The following is an 18,200-nucleotide window of genomic DNA, read 5'->3' on the forward strand; positions in this document are numbered from 1 at the left end:
CGGTTACAGTAGCTGTCTTCAGAACAAGAACAGAAAAGGTCACTTTATCTTGCTCACATTTTTAAAAGGATCATTTGGGGGAGAAAAGGTCTTAAGAATGGGTGAAGCCTTTCACAGCTGACCTGGCTCCAGCACCACATGTGATCCCATAAGCCCGACTAGGAGTGATCCCTGAGCAGAGTCTGGGTAAGTGAGCCAAACAAAAAAAAGGGGGTGGGGTGGGGAAAACTACTGTTGATTGTTTTTCAAATAGTTAACAATCTCAATTGGAGTCGAGCATCTTCCACCCAGATCCTCCAACTTCCAGTAGGCGGGGGTGACACCCACCACCTGGCCCCCTGGCGCCGTGTAATCCCATCAGCGGCCAAGACTCAGAGACTATAAAATTCAGATCCCGGAACCGCGCGGCTGCAAATGCGGCCGCGCAACATCTTATCAAAACTTTTTTTATGACATCTTATTGTCTCATTCCTACTTTGGACAAACTTGCAGGCTATCGAATGTAGCCTGCCCACAGGGCAGAGTCTGGCAAACTCCCTGTGGCGTACCAAATATGCCAAATACCAGTAACAATGATGGGTCTCATTCTCCTAAATAGCCTTGAATATAATCTCAGGGCTAGGATGAAAGAGACGTTACTGGGGCCTGCTCGAGGCAATCGACGAATAACAATTGACGAACAATCTCAAGGTACAAAAACCTAAATACAGCAGGCTTCTTCACTTAACTAGCTTACCTAGTTTAAGTGCGACCCAGGGTAAGTTATCTCTTTAAGCTACTAAAGGAACTACTTTTGGTCACAGAAGTAGTAGAGCAGGTTAAATGCTTACCTGAAACCCAGTCAGCTGGGTTCAATCACCAGCACGACATATGGTCCTGTCCCCACCTCCCTACCTGCCCACAAGTACAGGGCAGAGAGCCAGGAATAAGCCCTGGGTGTTCAGGTATAGACCAGAAACCAATATATATATACATAACTGTTCAAAAGAGGAGACAGAGGCAGGCGGGTGGGACTGGGGATGCTGGTGGTAGGAAATGTACACTGGAGAAGAGATGGTTACTGGAACTTTTTCTTGCTTTTTGGGTCACATTCAGCAATGCACAGGGATTATTTCTGGCTCTGCACGTAGGAATTACTCCTGGTGGTGCTCGGGGGACCAGCACCTGCTGGAACTTTGTATGACTGAAATCTAATCATGAACAACTTGCAACTGTATTTCACTGTGATTCAACTTTTTTTTTTTTTTTTTTTTTTTTGCTCTTTGGGTCACACCCAGTGATGGGTTACTCCTGGCTCTGCACTCGGGAATCACCCCTGGCGGTGCTCAGGGGACCATATGGGATGCTGGGAATCGAACCTGGGTTGGCCGCGTGCAAGGCAAACGCCCTACCTGCTGTGCTATTGCTCCAGCCCCTGTGATTCAACTTTTAAAAAATTAAAATTTAAAAAATAAGAAAAATTGGGGCTAGAGCAATAGCACAGCGGGTAGTGTGTTTGCCTTGCACGCAGCCAACCAGGGTTCAATTCCCAGCATCCCATATAGTCCCCCAAGCACCGCCAGGAGTGATTCCTGAGTGCAGAGCCAGGAGTAAGTAACCCCTGAGCATTGCTGGGTGTGACCCAAAGAGCAGAAAAAAAAAAAAGAGAAAAACTGAGCACTATTCCCCACCCCTAGGAAAATGCTCAAAATATTCAAACTACAACAATTGTCATTCTAAGCCCCTTTCACCAGAAAGGAGATATAGCGTGATACTAATACCAAACTTGGTATTCCCAAGAAGTCAGGACATAATGCCAGCGAGGACTCTTTCACTAACTCTACCGCTAAGGTACTTATGGTTCCTAAGCTGGCTGAGTCTATGATCTCAGAAAAACTGTATGTGGCCCAACAGGGTGGAAAACACGTCACAACCAGCATCTAAAGATGCTGACAGAAAACAAAACCTTTGAGGGAATCAGGTACAATAAATCCTTAAGAATCAAAGCCAGGGCTAGAGCAATAGCACAGTGGGTAGGGTGTTTGCCTTGCACACAGCTGACCCAGGTTCGATTCCCAGCATCCCATATGGTTCCCTGAGCACCGCCAGGAGTAATTCCTGAGTGCAGAGCCATGAGTAACCTCTGTGCATTGCCAGGTGTGACCCAAAAAGCAAAAAAAAAAAAAAAAAAAAAAAAAAAAGAATCAAAGCCAATGCGCCTAAAAACACTAAAGATACCTGGGCATTAATGACCAAGACATGAGGAATATGGATGCCTGAACAACATTCCATTAGTTGGCACCACTCTCCTGACTACTTCTGGGGATACTAGTTCTCCCCAGGATGTACCTCTGACTTTATCATGGCAAACCATTAAAAAAAAATTAAAATTTTTGTGGGTGGGACCTGAGTTTGTTTTGAAGAGACTAAGATAGAGTCAAAGTTGAAAATTACTAAAGAGTTTTGGTTTGGTTTGGTTTGGTTTGGTTTGGTAGGGGGTACACCCACAATACCCAGGGCTTACTCCTGGCTCTGCACTCAGGATTCCTCTTGGCGGTGCTCAAAGGACCATATGGGAGGGATGTCAGGGATTGAACTTGGGTCAGCTACATGCAAGGCAAGTGTCCTCCCCACTTTACTATCACTCTGGCCACTTGTTAAGGGTTCTGATCACTAATTCAGCAAACAACTAGAGACTCAGAAGACAATACAGCAGCAGTCTTTGAATTCGAATTACCTATAAGTAAATAAACTTAGTTTAGTTCTCCAGAAACAGGAAAGAATATAAACAGTTTAAGTGTATTCATCAGGGCTGGCAAGGGGCCATGGCACAGCTCAGCCTGGCAGGGTGTTTGCCTTGCACGCAGCCGACCCGGGTTCGATTCACAGCATCCCATATGGTCCCCTGAGCACCGCCAGGAGTAACTCCTGAGTGCAGAGCCAGGAGTAACCCCTGTGCACCACCAGGTGTGACCCAAAAAGAAAAAAATAAATAAATAATAAAAAATAAGTACCCACGAACTGATACAACCCATATAGTCCCCAGAGCACCATCGGGAATGATCCTTGCTACAGCCAGGAGTAAGCCCTGAGCACTGCTGTGTGGCCAAAAAAACAAAATGTAAATTAAAAATTGGAATTTAAATAATAAATTATTTTTATTATATTTTAAAAACTATTTTAAAAACACACTATATTTTTAAAAACACACTAAGTCAAACAAGCTTTTCACAAAAACAATACATTCCTTGATTCCACAATATAAATCTTTAGAGACATAACAGAAATGAAAGTTTGAGAAACAGATCAAAGGGGTAAGCGAATGTTTAGAGTTCACTTCCCAGCACCCCACTGTTCTCTGAAGGATGCCGAAGCTCCCCAGCACCAGCTGTGGCTTTAATCCTCCAAACCCACAATTCTGAATTGTGTAGATGGTTAGATGGGTCACAGGTAACAGGGAAATGACGAGTGATAACTAAAAAGGGATCTGGGTTTCTCTTTAAGTTGATAAAATATTCTAAAACTGACCCATGCTGAGCATCCTATGTACAGTAACTATAAAATTGTAATGTGTAATATGTACTTTTAATGTGTACTTTTAAAATGGTACAATGGAATAGTATGTGTACTGGAGCTCAATAAAACTGTTTTAAAGACTCTAATACTGGCTTCAGAAAGAAAAAGCTATTTGGGAAGATTTTTACCTCTATCTTCATTCTGCAGGGTGGCAGAGTATATTATGGCGGTTTGACTAAATGTCATTTGAAATTTCTTTCAAAATCAAGGTCTCTGTCTATAGGAAGTCAGGACTGCAAAGACAGAACAGGGATTACGGTGCATACCTGGCAGACGACTGACCCCGACTAAGATCCCTGGCACCATCTGAGCCCACAGTGTGCAGGCAGCCTAGAGGCACTAGAACCCACCAAAGGCACCACAGAACTGAGCAACAGCACTGCCCTAGACAGGGAGACCCCTCAGGAGGGCTCCCCCTGCCCGCAAGGAACAACAAGGATGTCACAGACTCAGTACAGCAAGACAGTGGACACACAGGGAATCAGAAGAGTGTTTTCAAAATTAGCCTTCATTACTTTCCAGTGTGTGACCTCAGGCAAATACTGTCCATACCTGTTTTCTCATGTGTAACATAGGACTAAGATGTAATCTATGGCACTGCCGCAAAGACTGATGCATACCTAGCCACCAGTGCAGTGTATGGTACAAAGTGCTCAACAAGCACAAGATACAAGCACAAGATACTACTAATCATCATTACAGAGACGGAGGCAAAATAATAGAATGCATTAAAACTAAATAACTGGGTGCCAGAGCAACAACACAGTGGATGGAATTGCACAGCTGACCCTGGCTGGATCCATCCCCAGCATCACATCTGGTCAGGAGTGATCCCTGAGCACCACCAGGAGTGGCACAAACAAACAAAAAGAGCACCCTCATAATCTGAGAATTCTAGTTCTCCCTTTCTGTCATTTGCGGGATTAAATGACTGGGCAGAGCATTAAACTGAGCGGTAACGGAGGGTGCATCCCTTGTCCTGTGTGCTTCCTGCTTCATTGCTTTGGGGTAGCTTAGCTTCAGGGGAAAGCAATCCTCTGCCATGACACAGACACATCGAACGCCAAACACGATGTGCTGGCAGGCAGAGAAACAAGAGCAAATGGACATGAAGATGTGTTTTGGGATGAATCTAACTAATGTCAAGTGTATTTATCAGGAGTAGTGATAAAGTGATAAGTAGTGAAATACTAGAAACGTGTCTGAGCAGGATGCTGCTGCTGAGGAGAAAAAGTGTTTTCCAAGGAGAAAGGAAAGGGCAACACACAGGGTTAAGACACTGAAGTGAACCTAGGTATTAACAGACCAGGATAGAGCACACACACACAGCCCACTCAACCCTGGAGAAAACAAGGTGTCTGAAGCAAAGCCAGGATACAATAAGCTGTAGGCTGATTTAATCCACCAGCAGGAAGCAGAGACATTTAGCTTCAGGGGCTGTGTCATACCTCTAAGGCTAGTTAAATACTGACCTGAATTTAAGTACTTACTCCTTGCCTTAAAAGATTTGTGTTGGATCTGGATAATAAATAATAGGATACTTAGTTTACTCTAATGAAACATGTCTTCAAAACTAGAAAAGGAAAGGACAAAAGTTGGGAAGAGAGGACGACGTTTAGGGCCCCTGCCCGAATGCAGCTGCCACAGGTTCTATCCCTGGACCAATCGCCAGTACCCCACTTGGTTCCCTGAGCAGAGTCAGGAGTAAATCCTAAGCAACAGCCAGGTATGGCTCAAAAACCAAAATAAAATGGTAAAAGAATAAACGACACAGGATACTTCTTTGGTATTTGGGGGACATCTGTTTAAGAAAGGAAAACATATCCTGAGGATGCAAAAAAGCACAGTAGACATCTGTGCCTATATGTTCATTGCAGCATTGTTCACAATAGCCAAAATCTGGAAACAACCCAAGTGCCCTACAACAGATGACTGGTTAAAGAAACTTTGGTACATCTACACAATGGAATACTATGCAGCTGTCAGTAGAGATGAAGTTATGAACTTTGCTTATTAATGGATAGACATAGAGAGTAGCATGCTAAGTGAAATGAGTCAGAAAGAGAGGGACAGACATAGAAGGACTGCACTCATTTGTGGAGTATAAAACAACATAACATGAGGCTGACACCTAAGGATAGTAGATACACGGGACAGATAGACTGCTCCATAGCTGGAAGCCTGCCTCATGAGCAAAGGGGAGAAGGCAGCTGGAATAGAGAAGGGATTGCTAAGAAAAAGATGCCTGGAGGAATCGGTCGGGATGGGAGATGTGTGCGGAAAGTGGATAAAGGACCAAACATGATAACCTCTCTAGGGTCTGTATTGCAAACCATAATGCCCAAAAGTAGAGAGAGATTATGGGGAATCATGTCTGCGATGAAGGCAGGGGGAGGGTGGGAAACGGGGGGTATACTTGGGGATATTGGTGATAGGGAATGTGCACTAGTGGAGGGATGGGTGTTTGATCATTGTGTGATTGTAACCTAAACACCTAAACATGAAAGCCTGTAACTATCCCACAGTGATTCAATAAAATTAGGGGGAAAAAAAAGGAAAACATGACTTACTGTGGCAATAAAATCCAAGTTTTATTACCCAACCAAAACACTGCCAAGAAAACTCATTTCATGAAGCTGGAGAGAGTAGAGTTAGGTAAGGTACTTGCCTTGCACATGGCCAAAATTGTACGGCCACTATCACAGCCATGTGACATCATATGCTATTCAAAAATCAGCAGCAGAAAACAAATTGTATAATGTTGCCTTTTCGGCAGGTCTGAGGGGGGAATCCAAATAATAATGGTGGGTCTTGTGTCAAAATACTGAATATACTCAAAGTAGAGAGAAAGTAATGTGGAAATCATCTGGTGGAGGAGGGGGAGGGATGGGGGTATACTGGGGTTTTCGATGGTGGAAAATGTGCATTGGTGAAGAGACGGTGTTTCATCATTATATGACCAAGAGTTAAACCTGAAAGCTTTGTAACTGTTCTCACAGTGATTCAATAAATAATTTTTTTTTATTTTTAGGTCACACCTGGCATTGCACAGGAGTTACTGATTCCTCTGCACTCAGGAATCACTCCTGGCAGTGCTCAGGGGACCATACGGGATGCTGGGAATCGAAGCTGGGTCGGCCGCGTGCAAGGCAATTGCCCTACCTGCTGTGCTATTGCTCCAGCCCCTCAATAAATAAATTTATTTTTAAAAATAAATCCTTTTTGTGGGGCCAGAGAGATGATATAGTAAACAGCGCACTTGCCTTGCGTGCTACTGCCTCAGGACAGATCTCCAGCACCCCATATGGCAGCCCCACCATCACCAGGAGTGATCCCTGAAAGCAGATCCAGGAGTAAGGCCTGAGTATGGCCGGGGACGGCCCAAAAACCAAAACTAGAAAAAATGAAAACAAAAACCAAAAAACCTTTTTGTCTGGTTTTCTTCCCCCAACGAAAACATTTTGAGAATTACTAATGTTGCTGCAAGTGTCAAGATCTCCTTTTAACTGCTAAGTTGTATTCCACTGTATGGTTTCAATATATACAGTGCATTCAAGTTCCACAATTAGCAAACCCCTGCAACACCATGCTTTACCAGCTTGGAACTGTTATAAATAAAGCTGCAACTTACAAGTCTTTTTATAGGCAGCTACTTCCATTTCTCTGAGGAAAATATGTAAGAACGCCCAAGAAAAGAGGTATGTTCAACTTCTCAAAAACCTTCAAAGTTGCTCATTTTTAAATCACTAATTGTTCTACTTTGGATTGCGTCCCTGTATGAAAAACTTCATTAATTCTGCATGCTCACCCAGCACTTGGTGTAATCGTAATCCAGTCCTTATCATCTTAGTCATGCTAATGAGTAAGAGCTAGCTCTGTGCTAACTGGCATTTCCAATGACATGTGTCCTACTTCTTCATGTATCTTTCATTTTCCTCTCCATCTGTGTGACTTCTCTGCTGAACTGTTAGATGTTTCTGCCTACTTCTATTTCATTATTTTATTACTGAGTTTTGTCATCAGTCATTTTCCTTCCCAAGACCACATTCAATGGTGCCAGGGAATGAGGGGCACGGCATCCAGGGATGGAACTCAGAGAGTCAAACATGCAAAGCACGTGTGCACTATCACATGAGCCATATCTCCAACCATGCTACTACGTTTTGCTTTGTTCTGGGTTTTTTGGGGTCCCACCTGGCAATGCTTGGGGGCTCCTCCTGGCTCTGTGGTTGGGGGTTGCTCTATGTGGTGTTGGGGATTTGGGTCATTCAACACGAGAGCCTTCACCTCTGTTCTACCTCTCTGGCCTCACCAGCCTTTTTCTAAAAAAGCTTTTATTTATTTACTTAGTTTTGGTTTGGGAGTCAAACCCAGTGGTGCTCAACTCCTCGCTCTGCACGTAGGGACCACTCCTGGCAGTCCCATCAGCCCTTTTTTAAAAATCAAACCCTTTCCCTACCAATGAATGAAGAGTCATAACATAAAATGAGAAAGCACTATACTGCTAAATTGGGCAATTAAAATAATTAAGCAGTTTGAAACAATGAGACTGATCCTATGAGAGGAGGAGCCTTTCATCACAAAGACACAAAAATGTGTGAAATTGGGGACTAAGGGATAGTACAGCAGGGTAAGGTGCTTAACTTGCAGATGGTCATCCCAGATTCGATCTTTTGTATCCCATGTGGTCCCCTGAACCTGCCAGGAGTGATTCCTGAGTACAGAAGCAGGAGTAACCCCTGAGCATCGCAGATGTGGTCCAAAATTAAAATGAAAGTATGAAATATCTTTGTTCATCTAGCAACAAATTCAAAACAATAGTAAATGGGCAATCAAACCAGGCAGGAGGAAGGAAATAACAAAACTTAGAGCAGAAATTAACAAGCTGGAAGTTCCCCCCAAAACCCAAAAGATCAATGAAACCAAGAGCTTGTTCTTTGAGAAAATAAGTAAGATCGATAAACCTCTAGCAAGACTCACAAAGAGAGTGAGAAAAAAACTTACTAAACAGAATCAGAAATGAAAAGGGGGACATCACAACAGAAACTACAGAAATTCAAAGGATCATCAGAGATTACTTCGAGAATTTTTATGCCATGAAACAAGAAAACCTCAAGGAAATGGATAAGTTCCTGGATTCCTATAGCCTCTCAAGGTTGAACCAAGAGGACCTGGAGTGCCTGAACAAACCTATCACCATCGAGGAAATTAAAATGGTAACAAAAAGTCTCTCCAAAACATAAGCCCTGGCCCAGATGGATTCACTAGTGAATTCTTCCAAATCTTTAAAGAGGACTTACTCCCAATCCTTTTCAAGCTTCTCCAGGAAACTGAATCATCAGAAACACTTTCAAGCCATTTCTATGAGGCAAATATCACCCTGATATCTAAAGCAGAGATACCACAAAGAAAGAGAATAACAGGCCGATATCCCTGATGAACATAGATGCAAAGATCCTCAACAAAATCCTAGCAAAAAGAACTCAAGGACTCATCAAAAAGATCATACACCATGACCAAGCAGGATTCATCCTGGGGATGCAAGGATGCTTTAACATTCGCAAGTCAATCAACATAATCTATCATATCAATAAAAGATAAAAATCATATAATATCAATAGATAAAGAAAGCATCTGACAAGATCAACAAAATGAGAAATGAAGGAGCTTTCCTCAGTATCGTCAAAGCCAAGTACTACAAGCCCACAGCAAGTATTATTTTCAGTGGGGAGAAACTGAAAGCCTTCCCTCTAAGATCAGGCATAAGACAAGGTTTCCCACTCTCGCCACTCCTATTCAATATAGTACTAGAAGTTTTGGACATAGCAGTTAGGCAACAAAAAGATATCAAGGGATCCAGATAGGATGGGAAGAGGTCAAGTTATCGCTATACTTAGAAAATCCTACAGACTCAAACAAAAAAGCTTCTAGAAACAATAGGTTTGGAGGGGCTGGAGCCATAGTACAGTGGTAGGGCATTTGCCTTGCATGCAGCAGACCCAGGTTCGATTCCTAACATCCCATATGTCCCACACAGTCCTCCAAGCACCACCAGAAGCAATTCCTGAGTGCATGAACCAGGATTAACCCCTGTGCATCGCCAAATGTGATCCAAAAAGGGAAAAAAAAATAGGTTTATATAATAAAGTGGCAGGCTACAAAGTCAACCCCCAAAGTTCATGGTTTTCCTATATACAAATAGTGAAATAGAAGATTTAAAAAAAAAATCCCATTCACAACAGTGCCTCAGAAAATCAAGTACCTTGGACTCAAAGAAGTAAAGGGCCTATACAAAGAAAATTACAAAACACTACTTCAAGAAATAAATAAAAGTGTACAAGAAGAAATGGAGAAATATCCCCTGCTCATCGATAGGGAGAATTAACACTGTCAAAATGGCAATACTCCCATTGGCATTATACAATGTGGTTCCTATTAGGATACTCATGACATTCTTCAAAGAAATAGAAAAAACACTCCTGAAATTCATAAACCCCCAGGAATAGCTAAAGCAATCCTTGGGGAAAAGAGGATGGGCGGCATCACCTTCCCCAACTTCAAACTTTGGTACATCTACACAATGAAATACTATGCAGCTGTTAGGAAAGATGAAGTCATGAAATTTTTTTATAAGTGAATGGTCATGGAGAGTCTCATGCTAAGTGAAATGAGTCAGAAAGAGAGGAACAGACACAGAATAACTCCACTCATTTCTGGAATATAAAATATCATGAGACTAACACCTGAGGACAGTAGAGACAAGAACCAGGAATACTTCTCCATAGTTGGAAGCCTGCCTCATGAGCTGGGGGAGAAGGCAGCTGGAATAGAGAAGGGATCACTAAGTCAATGATGGTTGGAGCAATCATTCAGGATGGGAGATGTGTGCTCAAAGTACATAAAGGACCAAACATGATGGCGTCTCAGTATCTGTATTGCAAACCATAACGCCCAAAAGTACAGAGAGAGAGTAAGAAAGAAATTTGCCATAGAAACAGGGAATGGGGTGAGGTGGTGGTGGTGGCATGAGGGACACTGGGGTCATTGATGGTAGAAAATGTACACTGGTGGAAGGATGGGTGTTTGATCACTGTATGACTGAAACTCAATCATAAGAGCTTTGTAATTATATCTCACAGTGATTCATTAAAAAAAAATAGTAAAAAGAAAAAAGAAATGAACGAGAAAAAATAACCCAAAACTTTTAACCTCAGAAATGAGTACCACTAAGCAATATGAAATGTTCCTTCCAGGCCAAAGCAATAGTACAGCGAGTAGGATGTTTGCCTTGTACGTGACTGACCTGGGTTCAATCCCCAGCATCCCCTATGGTCCCCCAGCACTGCCAGGAGTGATTCCAAAGTGCAGAGACAAGAGTAACCCCTAAAAAAGGTCGGGTGTGATCCAAAAAGACCAAAAAAAAAAAGCCTTCATCAGCTAACAGTGATACTGTGTGGTCCGCCACAGCAGCCACTAACCACATGTGACCCACGAGCACCTGAAATGTGGTGAGTTCAAGTGGAAAGGTGCAGTAGGTGTAAAATACACGGTGTACTTCAATAACTCAGTATGAAAAAAAAATTAAACATCTTATTCATAATGCATATTGATTACATGTTGAATAATCTGGATTAAATAAGTTATAATTATTTTGACCTTTTTTTAAGTGACTGCCACAAAATATAAAATTATATACAGACAGCAAGATAATCCAGTGAATAAGATGCCTACCACGCATTGGCCAATCCAGGCTGGATCACTAACACCACATACAGCCAGGACCTGCTATGTCTGATCAGAGCACAAAGAGATCTGGGGATCTTCCCACAATGATAATGTATCCAGCTTATATTTCTACTGGATAGCACTGATCAATATCATGAAAAGTAGCCTGTCTCGGCTGAAAGTAACGTTTCTCAGGCTGGAGAGATCGTGCATAGGGTGTGGCTGACCTGCGGTCAGCACTGCATGGTTTCCCCCAAACACAGCCAGAAGAAAATGACCCCTTGGAGAGCAAGAGCAAGCCCCGACCACTGTTGATATGACTCTAAACAAACAATTATGCCCCTTAAGGAAAAAGACTTACAGAGTACTTTTCCCCTTCCTAATCCTCTCAAACAGGAGAGAGGTGCAGTGGAGTAAGTCCAGAAAGAATTGAGTTTTTTTTGTTGTTGTTGTTCCGTTTTGGGCTAGGGCCATACCTAGCAGTGATCAGGGGTCCATATGGGGTGCCAGGGATCCAACCCGGGTTGCACTGTGCAGGGCAAGCTGCTGTACTATCTCTCTGGAATCATAATTTAGAAGTCTTTCTGAAGTACAACTCTGTTACTCTCAGGTCTATGTAATTTAAACAAGACTTCACGGGTCTGGAGATAGAATGTAGTGGGTAGGGCCCTTCCGTTGCACACAGCTGACTGGGGTTCAATCCCTAGCACCCCCAATGGTCCCTGAATACCACTAGGAGAGATCCCTGAGTGCAAAGCCAGGAATAAGTCCTGAACCCCACCAGGGATGGTTCAAAACACAGTAACCGAAAAATAAATAAATCTCTGGAAGTCACTTTGATGTTCATGACAACTGTAGTGTTTAAGTCATAAACTCAGGGAAGCCTTGAGCATGATGGGTGTGACTCCAAGACAAAACAAATCTCATCCTGAAAATCAATTTACCAACAATTATGCTACATTATAATAAACATAGAAGGAAACTCACAGAATCAAGGGTTCCTGCTACCAGCATTCTCTGGAGATGGATCTTCCCTTCCCTAGCGATGGGATCTCCCCCTTCCCTGGAGATGGATCTCCCCTTCCCTGGGTATGGGATCTCCCCGATTCAGGGGAAGGAATTTGGAGCTTAAGTACATATATTAAATGTTTGTATTTAATATTACACGTCTTCCTTGAGAAAAGGGAACTTGGTAGTATACGGCTGCATACTATGATTTAACTTTTACCTGTTTATTACAAGATAATTACAAGATAATTTCCTGTTTATTACAAGATAAACTTAGAACTTTTACCTGTTTATTACAAGAAATAATTTTTTTTTTAGGGGTGGCTGCTAGGCATTACTATACTGCTGTGGAGCGAAACATGAGAGATACACTCCAAATCTTGCAATCTCCCCTCAGTGGCTAGACTGTGGGTGGGGGGAAGGTGGGGGAAGGTGTCTACACCTGGCAGTGCCCAGAGGGCTCCCCTTGGGGCACCAGAGATTACGCACAGGGCTCCTGTATGCAAAGCAAGTGCTCCAACCCTTTGAACCATCACCCTACCCTTCTCATCCTTATTCCAAAGGTCTGATCTTCTCCAGGTTTTCTAAAAGCTATGATAATATCTTCTCATTTTCCCAAACCCAGCTTAAAAACTGAAGTTATTAAGATATCCCGAGTTTTATTATTTTGGAATTTGGTAAAAATATCTTAGTGAACCATTCAAACCCTCCAAAGTAATTTCCCAGTCCCAGGCTTTCCACAATTTCTCTTTGTACACAACTGCACTCCAAAAGGCAGGCAGCAGGAGACAGGACAGAAAGCCTGATGGCTATATGAGTGCTAACTTTGCTAAGCGCCTAATACCCTCTACCTGTGGACAAGTCATCCAAACTCTCAATACTGAGTTAATCAAAAATGAAACAGGCGGGGCTGGAGCCATTGTAAAGCAGACAGGATGCTTGCCTTACACTGGGCTGATTTGTATTTGATCCCTGGCAGCCCCCTGGGAGTGACTCAAGCTCCAATCTCTCCCACCACAGGGTCCCTAAAGCATCACTAGGTGCCCTGCATCACAGGGCCCTTGGAGCAACATATCCTCAGGGTGCCTACACTGAAATGACGGCCTGGTTGGCCAAGAGTCGCCAGCAGCGGCCTTCCAGTCCTCTGAGCACCATTAGGTCTCCCCCAGCAAATAAATTAAAAAGTTAGACAAGATAACCTGGAGAGATAGTCAAGAGGGAAGGACATTTGCCTTACACGCAGCTGACCCCAGGTTCGATCTCCTGCATCCCATATGGTCCCATGAGCACTCCACAAGTGCCCAGCCAAGAGTAAGCCCTGAGCATCGCCAGGTGTGACCCAAACACAAACCAAAACAAAACAAAGATGTATAAAGACCCAAAACAAAACAAAACAAAACAAAACCTAGACATTCTTGTCCAGATGGTTTTACCCTGTCTTCTAGCCACTGGGTCATTTTAGACGTCCCACTGTGGTCCTATGAAGCTGGGGTGGCTCTCCCAGATGGTCCCTTTAACAGTCCACTGGCGGCGGAAGCCACAGGACAAGAGGCTCAGGAACTTGGCTTGCATGTGCCCAACCGAGGTCTGATTCCTAGCACCACATGCGGTCCCCCAAGCCTGCCAGGGGTGCTGCCTGAGTGCAGAGCCAGAGCCCTAAGCACCGCCAGGTGTGGCCCCCAAACACAGAGCACACTGTGTCATTAGAATCACCTCACAGCCTGGCTGGGCAAACAGATCAGGACACGCGCCTGCACGGATTCCCACAGCCCCCTCACACTCCCAGTAGGTGTGGCTCTGGTGGTCCCTACACATTCAAAGGTCCAGTTCAGCAAGCTGGGAGTGCGGCTGGGAACCCCTGAGCACCACCATACCAGTTTCTGCACAGCAGCCTCTTGGGGGGCCTTGGGGGACCTATTTGTTCACCTAAAGGCGGTAGATTTCCAGGGGGAGAGCTGGATTTTTTTTTCTCCTGAAAGGGGACCAAATAAATTTGGAGATCTCTGCTGCTTTATAAGATTATATTTTGAATGTCAAGTTTTGACACCAAATGTTCATCCCAGAGATCCGTGGGAGAGGGGGGTATGGGGCAGGTTCTGCCACAGGGAGCTGCTGAGTCGGGCTAGGCCGGTTCACTCTCCTGCTCTCATCTGAATGCTCCATAATGCCACGCTGAAAAGGCACCACAGCAGTGAGAGGATTCCAGACTGGGACCATCCCAGTCCTCTTCCCTGCAGTCTTTGGCATAGTATAAACGTTTCTCACACCATTTCCCGGGAGTTGAGATAAAATCTACAAAACATGCACCAACTCAGTAAAGGTACTCTAAGTTCAGCCAAAACGAAGGAAGATGAACCAGAAAGGAAATCCTTGAGAAGACCTCAGCTCCCTGGCTCCGGAGGAGTCACTCAGTCTGCTCCCAAGAGCTCCTCGCAGGTCCTTAGGGTCACTAACTTGGAAACCCCAATGTGCTGGACGGAGCAGGGAGACGAGCCCTCCGCCACAAAGGGCGCCCCGTGTTTAGGGCGTGGGATGAGGCGGACAGGCACGGGACCGCGCCCTTTGGAGGGAGGGGAATATTCTCTAAAATGGGGTTTCTTGGGAAAAAAGAAGCAAGGAACAATAGACATATCTCTGAGAAGCCAAAGAGCAGAAGCAGATGACACAGGTGAACGGGGCCCTCTCGCGATCCGCAGGGCTGCCCCCGGGGAGTCGGGTAGCCGGCGCCGGGGTCGCGGAGCAGCTGGCCGGCCCGGGTGGAGGCGGCGCGGGGCTGGGGGCGCGGGGCCGGGGAGGAGCCGCTGGGCCCGGGAGGAGCCGCTGGGCCGGGGAGAGCGCGGGGCGGGCGCGGGGCGCGGATCGAGGGGCCGGGGAGCGGCGCGGGGCCGGGCGCGAGGAGGGGGCGTGGGGAGGGGCGCGGGTGGCGGCGCGGCGGGCCGACTGGCCGGGGCGCGGGCGCGGGCGCGGGCGCGGGCCGGGAGGGGCGGGAGGAGGCGCGGCGAGCGCGGGACCGGCCGGGTGGAGGCGGCGCGGCGGGTCCGGGCGGGGCGCGAGTCGGGCCGGGCTCCCGGCCGCGGTGTCGCGGTCTCGGGGCCGGGGCGCCGCGGGGAGCGTGTCTGGGGTCCGGGGAGGCGCCCGGGCCGACCCCCGCCGACTCACCGCGCCCGGCGCGACCCCCGCCCGGCGCCCCGCGCGACCCCCGCCTACTCACCGCCCGGCGCGCGGCTCCGAGTCCGTCCGTCCGTCCGTCCGTCCGCGCCGGCCCGGCCCCGCGTGCGTCAGGACGTGCGCGCGCCCGCCTTTGTCTGACGCCGCGGCCCCGCCCCGCGCCCCCCGTACGGCGCCTCCCGGAGGCGGCGACCCCGGGCGCCTGGGGCCCCGGCGGCCTGCCTGGGACCTGGCGAGGCTGCAGCGAGGTGCAGTTCTCAGCCCGGGCTCGAGCAAGCGCAAGGAATGTTCACGGACGTCGCCACCCCCGGTGCCACCAGCATTTCCAAATCACGACCCAGCCACCCCCACTGTCACCAGCATCGTCGCCGCCGCCACCCTGGAGTCTTACTTGCCTACTAGTGAAGCCATGTGAATAATATGAAGCCATGTGAATAGTACAGGTCAGCAGGGTCACGGTTATGTCCTTAGACTTCAGATCAGGACTGTGAGAATGATAGCACTGGGGCTGCAGAGGAAGCGCAGTGGGTGAGGTCAGCCTTGCACACTGCTGACCCGAGTTCAGTCCCGGCACCCGATGTGGTATCCCAAGCCCTGCCGAGAGTGATTCTTGAGTGCATAACCAGGTATAAGCTATGAGCACTGCCGGATATGGCACAAAAACAAAAACAGAGTGTTGACACTGCTCCAAAACACTCATCGCCAAATTAGCATATTCATTTGGTATTTATCACATTGTTTTTGTTGGGGGGCCACATCCAGCTGTGCTCAGGGCTTACTCCTGTTTCTGCACTCAGGGATCCCTCCTGGAGGTGTCCAGGGGGACCCTATAGGGTGCCAGGAAATCGAACTCAGGTCCACCATGTGCAATACAAGTGCCTTACCGACTCCATCACTCCAACACCAGTCACATATTTATTAACCCAATCATTTATCCATTCATTTAACAAATAGTCATTGAGTCTTTACAATAAAGCCAAGTTTTTTGCTAGTTTCCCAGTAATATAAAGTTGAATAATGCATGGCCATGCTTAACCTTCAAAAGAAAACTGGACAGCATCTATTTCTGTGTTGTACCCAGAGTGGGGGTGGAGATTGAAAGAGCCCATGGCTGTCATAAACACTCTGTGAGTTCTCTGTCACAGAACCAGTCAGCAGTTCATCCACCTGCTCTACTGTCTGTATCCATATTTACATTTTCTAGAGTTCTTACCATCTATTCCGGTTCTTTCTATATAAAGGTAAAGGCCCTCCCGTTGATCGTCGATTTGCTCGAGCGGGCCCAGTAACGTCTCCATTGGAGACTTTGTTGTTACTGTGTCTGGCATATCGAATACTCTCGGTAGCTTGCCGGGCTCTCTTACAGAGTTTTATACATTTAGAAAATCAACAGAAATGGTGTTGACTTTTTAGTGACCAATAGTAGAGTTAGCTGTTATGTATCATGGCACATGTATGTGCATCTGTGTACACTGCAAGTCTATATGCAATGGCCAAGACCTGGAAATAACACAAACTTGTAACAACAGATGAGTGGATACATGGGGCTGGAGCAATGGCACAGCAGGTAGGGCGTTTGCCTTGCACGCAGCCAACATGGCCGACACAGGTTCAATTCCCAGCATCCCATATGGTCCCCCGAGCACCGCCAGGAGCAATTTCTGAGTGCATGAGCCAGGAGTAACCCCTGAGCATCGCCGGGTGTGACCCAAAAAGCAAAAAAAAAAAAAAAAAAAAAAAAACACAGATGAGTGGATACAGAAATTGTAGCATATATGCACAACTGAATACAAGTCAGCTATAAGAAAAGATAAAAGGCCAGAGAGATTGGTCAGCAGGTTGTTACCTTAACTAATTATCTGTCATATTACCTTACAGGCTACTGACCCAGGGTTGATCCCCAGCATCACATATGGTTTTCTAAACCTCTAGCATAGAGCCCTGAACACACAGCCAGGAGAGTGTGAGCATAGCTGGGTGTGGCTCCAAAACAAATACAAACACGGTAAAGAATGTATTATTAAAATGAAGAACCACTGTGTTTGTGGCAATGAGAAATAAACCAGTTCCCCCTCCTATCCTAACCTTGGGTTTATTTTCCAAAGTGCATCTCTACAATGGTTGCTGTGTATATAACACACAGTTCCATGAGCTGGGAAGACACCCTGTAGAATACCACACAAATGCTATATAACACAGTGCCATGAGGTGAGAAGACACTCTGTAGTATGATTTCACATACATGCTGTAACACATAGTGCCATGAGCTGGGAAGATACCATGTAGAATAATTCCACATACACACTGTAACACACAGTCACCTCTTCCATATATAAAACCTTTGACATTCAGAAATGGCACCTTGGTCCTAAGTCGCACACAGTGACAAGCACATACCTGAACCAATGAGGTCAACTTTGATCCCTTATACCACTCACATCACTGAATGTAAGATCTTCAGTATGAGAGCAAGTGGGATTTCCATAGAGCAACAAAGTGTGCAACCCCTGGGGCCAAAACAAAAGCTGTGTGTGATGTGTAAAGCCCAGAGTTCAGTCCCCAAGACCCCTCCACATTGTCTTGAGTATTCACAACCTTCTCTGCCAGTATTTGACCCCCTCAACAACTGCAACAGCTGTCACGCCCCCTCCCCCCACACACCCCATAGATGCCAGAACCATGCCAAATGGAGTCATTTTTTAAGTAGTGTGTCATCCCCCTGCCACCACCACTACAGAAAAGGA

General features: G+C 45.9%; 1 protein-coding gene across 1 annotated transcript in view; it reads right to left on the minus strand.

Moving 5' to 3' along the window:
• Positions 1-15,600, minus strand: part of GPAT4 (glycerol-3-phosphate acyltransferase 4) — a 50,609-nt gene extending 35,009 nt beyond the window's left edge. The window contains exon 1 of the mRNA XM_056116817.1: positions 15,500-15,600. The gene's annotated coding sequence lies outside the window, so the exon portion shown is untranslated. The remainder of the gene's footprint in view (positions 1-15,499) is intronic.
• Between the last annotated feature and the right edge of the window lie 2,600 nt (positions 15,601-18,200).

The sequence above is a fragment of the Sorex fumeus genome, unplaced genomic scaffold, assembly GCF_029834395.1.
Source record: "Sorex fumeus unplaced genomic scaffold, SorFum_2.1 ptg000033l, whole genome shotgun sequence".
Lineage (NCBI taxonomy): Eukaryota > Metazoa > Chordata > Mammalia > Eulipotyphla > Soricidae > Sorex > Sorex fumeus.